General features: G+C 42.6%; 1 non-coding gene across 1 annotated transcript; it reads left to right on the forward strand.

The window, feature by feature from the left end:
• Positions 1–7,531: 7,531 nt before the first annotated feature.
• LOC140616653 (small nucleolar RNA U89) lies at positions 7,532–7,755 on the forward strand. Its single transcript, XR_012017069.1, has one exon. It is a non-coding gene; the product is annotated as a small nucleolar RNA U89 (small nucleolar RNA).
• Positions 7,756–8,436: the final 681 nt, after the last annotated feature.

Genomic DNA, 8,436 nt, shown 5'->3' on the forward strand with positions numbered 1-8,436 from the left:
AAATTCTTGAAACCCTCCTCTCAGTACTTGAGATGTTCTTATTAGGAAAATTAGAAGGAATTTATCAAATACTTCTCAAAATTATCTTAAAGGTGAAAACAGTCCCCCGGATGTTCTGAGGTGCCCATTACAATTTTACTGACTTATACATATTAGAGGGATTAACAAAAGCCCCCAAATTTGGATTTTAATCATTTATACTGTCAAAGAAGCCAGTGCCCCTTCAATATGAGTGACCACAGACATGCTTCCTGTTGTCATTTCCAGTATGTTCCCAGTAACATTTTGAGTTTGGACTTACGATAAATGTGCAATAACACCCTTGGAATCTTTTGTGATGTGGTGCCTAGGTTAGTATTTTTCAACTTCTGAAACATTTTGTTGATTGCAAGTATTTCTTGGACAAATTCTCTTCTTTAATTACAGAAATAGCAATTCGAGGAGGAATGCCTGAATTTCTGTTCAATTTAGATGTGGTTTCTCCCTGTTTTCCTGGATGAGGAGTGTATATTCCTGTAGTGGACGATGACGCTGGGTGTTTTTCCCCAGACAGGAAAAGACTTGTTTTCTAGGTGTGCCTCAGGCAAAAGAGCATGTACAATTATTTTCTAAGCTAGAAAATCTCCAATGGAAAGTAGAGTAGCTGTTAGAGTTATTAACTCTTGAGCTATTACCATGAATAATCAATTTGGTCGAGTCCTATGAAATTGCCAATTTTGACAAATTTTGTTCTCCAGAAAGTAATTTCATATTGTTCACCCTAATATATTGCTGTATATGTGCAAGGTGAGGGATTTTATATCCATGTTTGTTCTCAGAAAGGTCCTTGATGGTGGCCTGAAACCCGTTACTGCAGCCTGCTGACCTCCTCCTACAGAGGGCAAAGGACAGAAGGCAGGATTCCAAAAACTGGTGATGATACCATGACCTACATGATCATGGAAGACAATCTCCACTTAACATGGTGTGTGGCAAAGAGTGTGCACTTTGGGATGAGACAGTGTTCACCTCATCATTCTACTATTCTGGATAAGTCATTTAACCTTCCTGGGTTTGTTTCCTTATCCATAAAATGGAAATATAGCCATAGATTGAAGTGAGGTACTACACATGAAGAAAAATCAGCCCAAAGGCTGTGGTATGGCTGGCAGTCAGTAAGTGTCCTTGACCTTGCATTGCTCCATTGAGAACGAGCCATTGCAAAGTTGGAATCAGTGCTGATGGGGGTGATAGGAAAGACAATCTTGCATGAACTGCCCTTGTGGTTGAGAGCAAGGGCAGCCTCTCTGCCTTTCTGAAGGCCGGAGCCCTCCCTTCCAGAATGTGCTTCTCTAAGCCACTCAGATTTCACTGACTCCCTTGGGAAAAGCAGGTGGCCTATATTTAGAATAGCCTCAGCTGCTTTCTTATGCATTTGAGTTTATGCTTGCAAGTATTAATCACAAAAAAACTTTTTAAGCATTGGCTAAATGTAAACATTTTGTTTCAGACAATTTTATAAATATCTATAGGGTCTTTCAGATTTGGTTTGAACAGGAGGATAGAAATAGAAGAATATAAATATATATATCTGAAAACAAGCCTCTCTTGAGGGAAGTTAGTTGCTGTGAAATATACATACATTATAACCTATATAGATGATTTATTAGTAATGAATCATGTTAGCAGGTCTCACCTTCAATTTTGAACAGTCTAATGAGGTAACGTCATGTCAGGCATTCATATAGTTCATTCAAGTCTCCCATTCTCATGTTCTAAGGAGTCTGTGAGCTGGTCCTAATCTACATTTCTAGCCTAATCTTTAAGAGGTGATTATGTTAAGGCCTTTGAGATGGTTCCAAATCCAATTTGACTAGTGTCCAAAGGATAAATTTGTACCCACAAAGAGACAACAGGAATGCACATGCACAGAGTAAAGACCATGTGAAGAGATAGCGAGCAGATAGCCAAGCCAAGAAGAGAAGCCCAGCGACAAACTAAACATCTCAACAGCTTGACCTTGGAATTCTAGCCTCTAGAGCTTTGAGAAATGCATTTCTGTGTCTTAAGCCACCTAGTTTGTGGTGTTCTGTTTTGGTAGCCTGAGCTGACTAATACAGCAGATAACTAGTCCACTCATCAGGTCTCAAATATGGGCCAGACTTTCCTCTGTCTGTGATTTTACTTACACCACTTGGCTACCATGAAAGAATATCATAGACTGGGGTGGGGGGGTAGGAGTTATAAACATCAGAAATTTATTTCTCACAGCTTTAGAGGCTGGAAAAGCCAAGATCAAGGCACCAACACATGCAGTGTCTGGCAGAGCCTACTTCTTCGTTCATAGATGGCCATTTTCTTGCCATGTCCTCATGTGGTGATGGGATGGGGAGCTCTCTGGGGTCTTTTTCATAAGGGCATATACTCCCATTCATGAGGGTTCCACCTTCATGACCTAGTTACCTCCCAAAGGTGCCACCTCCTAATACCATCACACTGGGGGTTAGTTTTCAACACATGACTTTTGGGGGAGGGGGACACTTATCTACCCTAAAACTCCTTTTCTTGTATCTCTAGCTAGGAAACACCTCCCCCTTCCACCCTCGGCTCCATGTTTTATACTTTACCCCAGATATCATTTCTTCCTTGAGCTCTTCTTTGACCCCTGTCACCCATGCTTACCCCTCCAATGTAGAAAAGGTCTCTCTCCCAAATTCCATTTTTGTATGCCTATTTTATAATTTTGAATTACATTATTCTTGAAAATAAAGACTAGATTTCCAGGACTGGGGTTAAAGATGAAAAAAGATGGAAGGGGCCATTGGGTCATCAGAGGTAACAGAGGCTTGTTTTTAGAATGAACGAAGCTTATGCCTGATTTTAGACTGAGAAACTTGTTTTAGTGGCAAAAAGATGGTTGAAGGATTAGAAGGAAATTGAAACTTGCTGGAGCCAAGTATTAAAGGAGACAGAAGAGGTGGTCAAAGAACAGACGGAAGGGGAAGTTGACATTGAAAGAAAAACAACCCGTGTTCTGACACTGGAGGGGGTGATGTGGGGCAGAAATTAGTTTTGCCGATTTTGTGGTTTGCTATTTCTAAAATCATGAAGAGCACGAGCTCCAGAGGCAGATTCCTCAGTGCCTTCATCCACCATGCTGGATCTGTGACCCGGATGAGCTTTTACATTCCATTCAGTCTTAGTGCTTCTATGTCCACAGCGGGCAAAATGGTCACTGTTATCAAAGGATTAAATGGGTAATGCGTGTAAAGTACTTAGCACAAAACCTAACAACCCTGATACTAGTAATTCCTATTACTATTTCAGTGCCTTCCTGCCAAAGAACAGATTGGGTCAATTGCTCCTTGGAGGGATAATGCCCCCCCTAGGGAATCAAGGAGCCTCTCAGAAAAGGAATGCTAGAGAAGATTTATTACAGGGTTTGGGATTCTGTTAGGTTCTTTGAGGGAGTGTTAGGGACCTTGCTCTTTGCTCTAAATTAGATGCTGTAAGGAAGTGGGGGTAATGCTATGATTGGGTATAGTTATACTTTTATATAATTGGTAAATTTTATGTAATTGGTGAGGGAAAGGCACTACTCCTACTAGCAGGAGAGTGGGCTGTTTGGTCATTTTTGTGCTTGGCTGTGTTCAGACTTACAATGGAGTAGTTTTGTTATCTTGATATCAAAGCAGTAGCAACCTGAAGCCTCAGCTGATAAATGCCTGATGACTTTGGCTTGTATAGGGAGGTCTGCTGAGAATGAGGTCCTTAAACACGAGGGATGTAGGCCTTTTTTTTTTTTTTAATTATTTTTTTGACGGTCACTGAAGAAAATCAGAAAGGCTGACGCGCAGCACCAGAGTCAGGACCACAGAGGTGTGTAGCCATCTGTACTGGGATTATGCAATTCTCTCCCAAAGTGTTCAGCTGCACAGCAAAGGTGTGGAGAAGGCACCTCCTATAAGAGGTTCTGGCCTGAGGTTTCCAGAAAGACCAGGACAAAAGGACTGAAGTCAAAGTCGACAGTGCCAGTGAGCACATGTCTGTTGATCTGCTATGAGATATGGCCCATGCAGTGAACAGACACAGGATATGGGAGGACTAACCACCAGAACAAGTCTTTTAGAAAACTGTCCCTGGAGAAGCTCTTCTGGATAATGAGGAGATCTTTAACTAGAAAGAGTCCAGGGCCTTGGAAGTGAGAAGGTCAGGGGTAAAATTGGAAAGTCTGTATTGCAAAGTGAACCAGCCAGGTAGACCAAAGTGTCCTTGGGCCACTTTCTCTTTTAAGACAGGAATTCAGGTGAAGTGACAAGTATTTCAGCCTCTGTCCACAATGACCCTCACCTTTCCCTCCTCTGATGGTGACATTCTCTCATTTTCCATTTTTAGAAGATGTTCCACTTGGAGTGAAGAGGATACCCTTTGGCCCTGCCTCGGTGTTGCAGTTTGCCACATGCCCTTTTCCCAGTGTTTCAGAGATTTTTACAATGAGTATTTCATTTTTCCCTCCTCTCTCCAGGGCTCAGGCATAACTCCATGGAGGAGAGGTGAGGTCAGAGAAAGACCAAGTAAGCACAGATCCACAGTTTTTACAAAACTCTGTCTCCTCTATCAGGGATGAATTGCCTTTGGAACAAAGCTCTTAGAAGAAGGCCTCTCAGGACCTCAGGAGCATGATCATTGCCGCTCATGCTGGGCCCACCACCAGCAGACATAGTCTTCTCTTCACCCCCAGCTTCTCCAGAACTTGGGTATGATAGAGGGCTCTAAACATGAATGACTGACGCACTGCTTAGATGAGTGAACTAATGCTGATATGGCCTGTTACTTTAGCATTGATTTTCAACAGATGCTTTATGGGATATTAGCTGTTATTTAGGGGTTTCTTTTTAAAAAAATGACTTTATTTATTTATTCATGAGAGGCACAGAGAGAGGTAGAGACATAGGCAGAAGAAGAAGCAGTCACTTTGTGTGGAGCATAGTGCCGGACTCGATCCCAGGACCCCAGGATCATGCCCTGAGCCAAAGGCAGATGATCAACCACTGAGTCACCCAGGTGCCCCTCTTTAGGGGTTTCTTAAAGGCATCCACACGAGTGAGTGAGAACCCTGTCCTTCCCATCTTTCTTCACCAGAGGAGCTTCACTTTTTCTTCTTCCTAATTTTAGCCTGCAAATAAAATTCATTCAGAGAACAGTTTTTGAATCTTGAAGAGAGAGACAGAGAGCCACGGCTTGCTAAGGGATTAGAGTTATGCACTTTTAAAACATATTTATTTGACACAGGGTGAGAGAGAGAACAAGCATAAGCAGGGGGAGGGGCAGAGGGAGAGAGAGAGAAGCAGACTCCCAGCTGAGCAGAGATCCTGAAGTGGCGCTCGATCCCAGGACCTTGGGATCATGACCTGAGCTGAAGCAGATGCTTAGCCACTGAGCCACCCAGGTGCCTTAGAGTTCTGCATTTAGTCCTGCAAAATCTGGGTGTGCTTGATTCTTCCCAATTCATTATCTGTTTGCTCACATAAGTTCTTTGTCTAGTCTAGCTTATATAATATGTCTGCATCTGCCATTTCTGGTCTCAATACTTTTTGCTTCCTGAATTTCCATCCTGCCACCTCAGCTTCTTCCCTGATCACCATGGGTGGACGTGCTTTCTCCTTATGCAGAATTCCATAGCAGTTGTTGTCCATCATGGCCCACTCTTTATGTTGCATGCTTTACTTCCCCAACCAGATGGTTCATTCATTCACTTACTCAATTGCTAAGTATTTGTTGGTGCCTTCTAGGGACCATGCATGTTGCTAGGTACTGGGATTCATAATGAATAACACCGATACCTCTGCCTTGAAGGTTGGGGTGTATTAATATTCAGTCAGGGAAACAGAATTGGTAGGAGATCTATATTAAGAGATTTAATGCAAGGCTCAGATGATTTAGGGGCTCAGGGGAAAAGTCTGAAAGCCTCAGTGCAGGCCATCAGGATGAGCTCGGTGAAATTCTCAGGTGCAAGCTGAAGGGGCTGTTCATGGGTAGACTTGAGAAGCCTCGGTTCTGCTCTTAAGAATTTTTAACTCATTGGATCAGGCCCATTCAGATGACTTCACATTCCTTACTTAGGGTTAGTTGATTTTGACTTTATTTATTGTTTTAAGATTTATTTACTTATTTGAGAGAGAGAGAGAGCAGGGAAAGGGGTAGAAGGAGAGGGAGAAGGAGAGAAGAAGACTCCCCATAGGAGCATGGAGCCCAACTCCAGGCTTGATCTCAGGACTCTGAGGTCATGACCTGAGCTGAAATCAAGAGTCAGACACTTAAGTGACTGAGCCACCACCCAGGAGCCCCTGATTATGGACTTTAATCACCCCTACGAATTACCTTTACAGCACTTTGCATAGCAAGTGTTTGATTGAATAACAGGGGACTGTTGACACATAAAACTGACCATCACAGGGAAAAACATTAACTAAATTATGTAAATATATCACAATAAGTTTCAGGAAGGAGAAAGGATTTCTATTTTCTTTTGTTTAGCTGGAAGTTTAGAGTTAAATTTAATGTTCAGTTTTAAAACTTAACTTACAAGACTGTATCCCAGGAGCTTGATACAACTATCAAATTCACTGAATCTCAAACTAGAAATCTTGATAAAAGATACTAATGCCTGAACCCTAATCTGGGCTAATGAAATTGAAATCTCTGGAGGTTAGGGCTCTGGCACTGGCATTTTGGAAAAATTCTCCCACATAATTCTAACACATAGCCAGACCTAAGAACAGCTGCTCTCAGGACCTTGAATTTCCTAGTTGTCTTGTTTCATACATGTTTTGATATTGATAAAATTTTCATTACCCTTGGAAGTAAATACCTCTATAAATTAGAACTAGTTATTTTAGTTAAAGAATTAGTGCTTACTGAAGCCACTGAAATAAAGACTTGAAGTTACCTTCCTGGATTATGGACCTGTCACAGGCAAGGGCCATGTGTTAGTTAGCCATCTTGGGATAGATAAGGTCAACTGCAATTAAATAAAAAAAAAAAACTCACAATTCTCAGGAGTTTAATAAATAGAAATTTATTTCTCACTTATGCAAAGCCTGCTATTGGTCTAGGCAAATGTCCAGGGCAGCCATTCTCTCTGAATGGCTTATTAATAGGATCTAGTTAATTTGGTTTAGTATCTCTCTGCATTTAGCTCGATAACTGGCAAATAGTAAGAGCTTATCAGATATCCAGGGAATTCACATACGTCTTTTTCTTCTCTTTCAGAGAGATGGTGTGTGATTTTGTGTGTGTGTGTGTGTGTGTGTGTGTGTGTGTGTGTGGTGGATCTACTTTTCCAAATCTCCAGGCAGATGCTTCTCAGCTCATTAGTTCTTCAGGTTTAAGCTTCTCAGATTCATGGTGCCTGGGAGTGGAAGGATGGAGCCCTATTGCTGTGAGACCTGTGTGATCCCAACTGCAGTGACAGGATTGGTAAAGAGAAGCTCCCTATGATACCACAGACACCCAACTACCCACTGACCCTCATCTCTTCAGACTTTCTCTTTTAGACGAAATAAAAAGGCAAAGAAGCCCTCCAGAAACTCCCCCATTAAAAAGTCTACTTGTTTGTGTGTGTGTGTGGGGGTGCCTGAGGCCTGGCTCTCACTGTAAGGCAGATCAATAGCACTGCTGGCCTTACCTCCGGTTCCTGGAAGCTTCCTGCATGGGGGCCTACAGGTGGGGACCAGAGTGGGACCAGGCATGAGCCATCTGAGCACAGCCTTGGCAGCCCAGAGAAGGGCTAGAGGAGTAAGGATCGGGCCAGGATTGAGATTGGGCTTTGTGTGAACTCTTAACCCCAACCTTCTCACTTTGGAGGAACCCTGAGCAACAATTCTGGCTAGATGGAACTGCACAAGATCCAGGCAGCCCAGAATATCTCCAAGACAATCGCTACATTGCAGAACCATATCTATCTCACTGATGACAACCTTGTCCTGAACCTACAGGATGAAAGTTTTACTCGGGGCAGTGACAACCTCATTAAGGGTAAGAAATGAGCCTAGTGACCAGGAACTCCACTCCAGAGAAGAAGTGGATCTGTTTCTCCTCTGATTTTTGAGGAGCCAGCTTGGGGTGTAGCATACCCCCATCCCACCCCCAGTATGGTCCCTTCTACATCTGTCCTCCCAACCCTTCATGGGTGAACAGAGCCTGACCAAAATTCTGGGGGAATGATTTTGCTCCTCCCTGTGTTGGCCAGAGGTGTTGGGACAGTGTGATTTCTGAGTGAGTGATTTCCTACAGTGTTGGTTCTTCTCTCCAGGTTGGGTGCAAGAACCACCATCCTCGGAATTCTTAATAAATTTTTATTACTTATACTAAAAAATAAAAAGTCTATTTGCAATGAACCTGGCTAGGTTCTGTGGAGAATCAGTAATGTAGTCCCAGGATTACTTCCCTGGTCTG

This window comes from Canis lupus, chromosome 24, assembly GCF_048164855.1.
Source record: "Canis lupus baileyi chromosome 24, mCanLup2.hap1, whole genome shotgun sequence".
In the NCBI taxonomy this organism is placed as follows: Eukaryota; Metazoa; Chordata; class Mammalia; order Carnivora; family Canidae; genus Canis; species Canis lupus.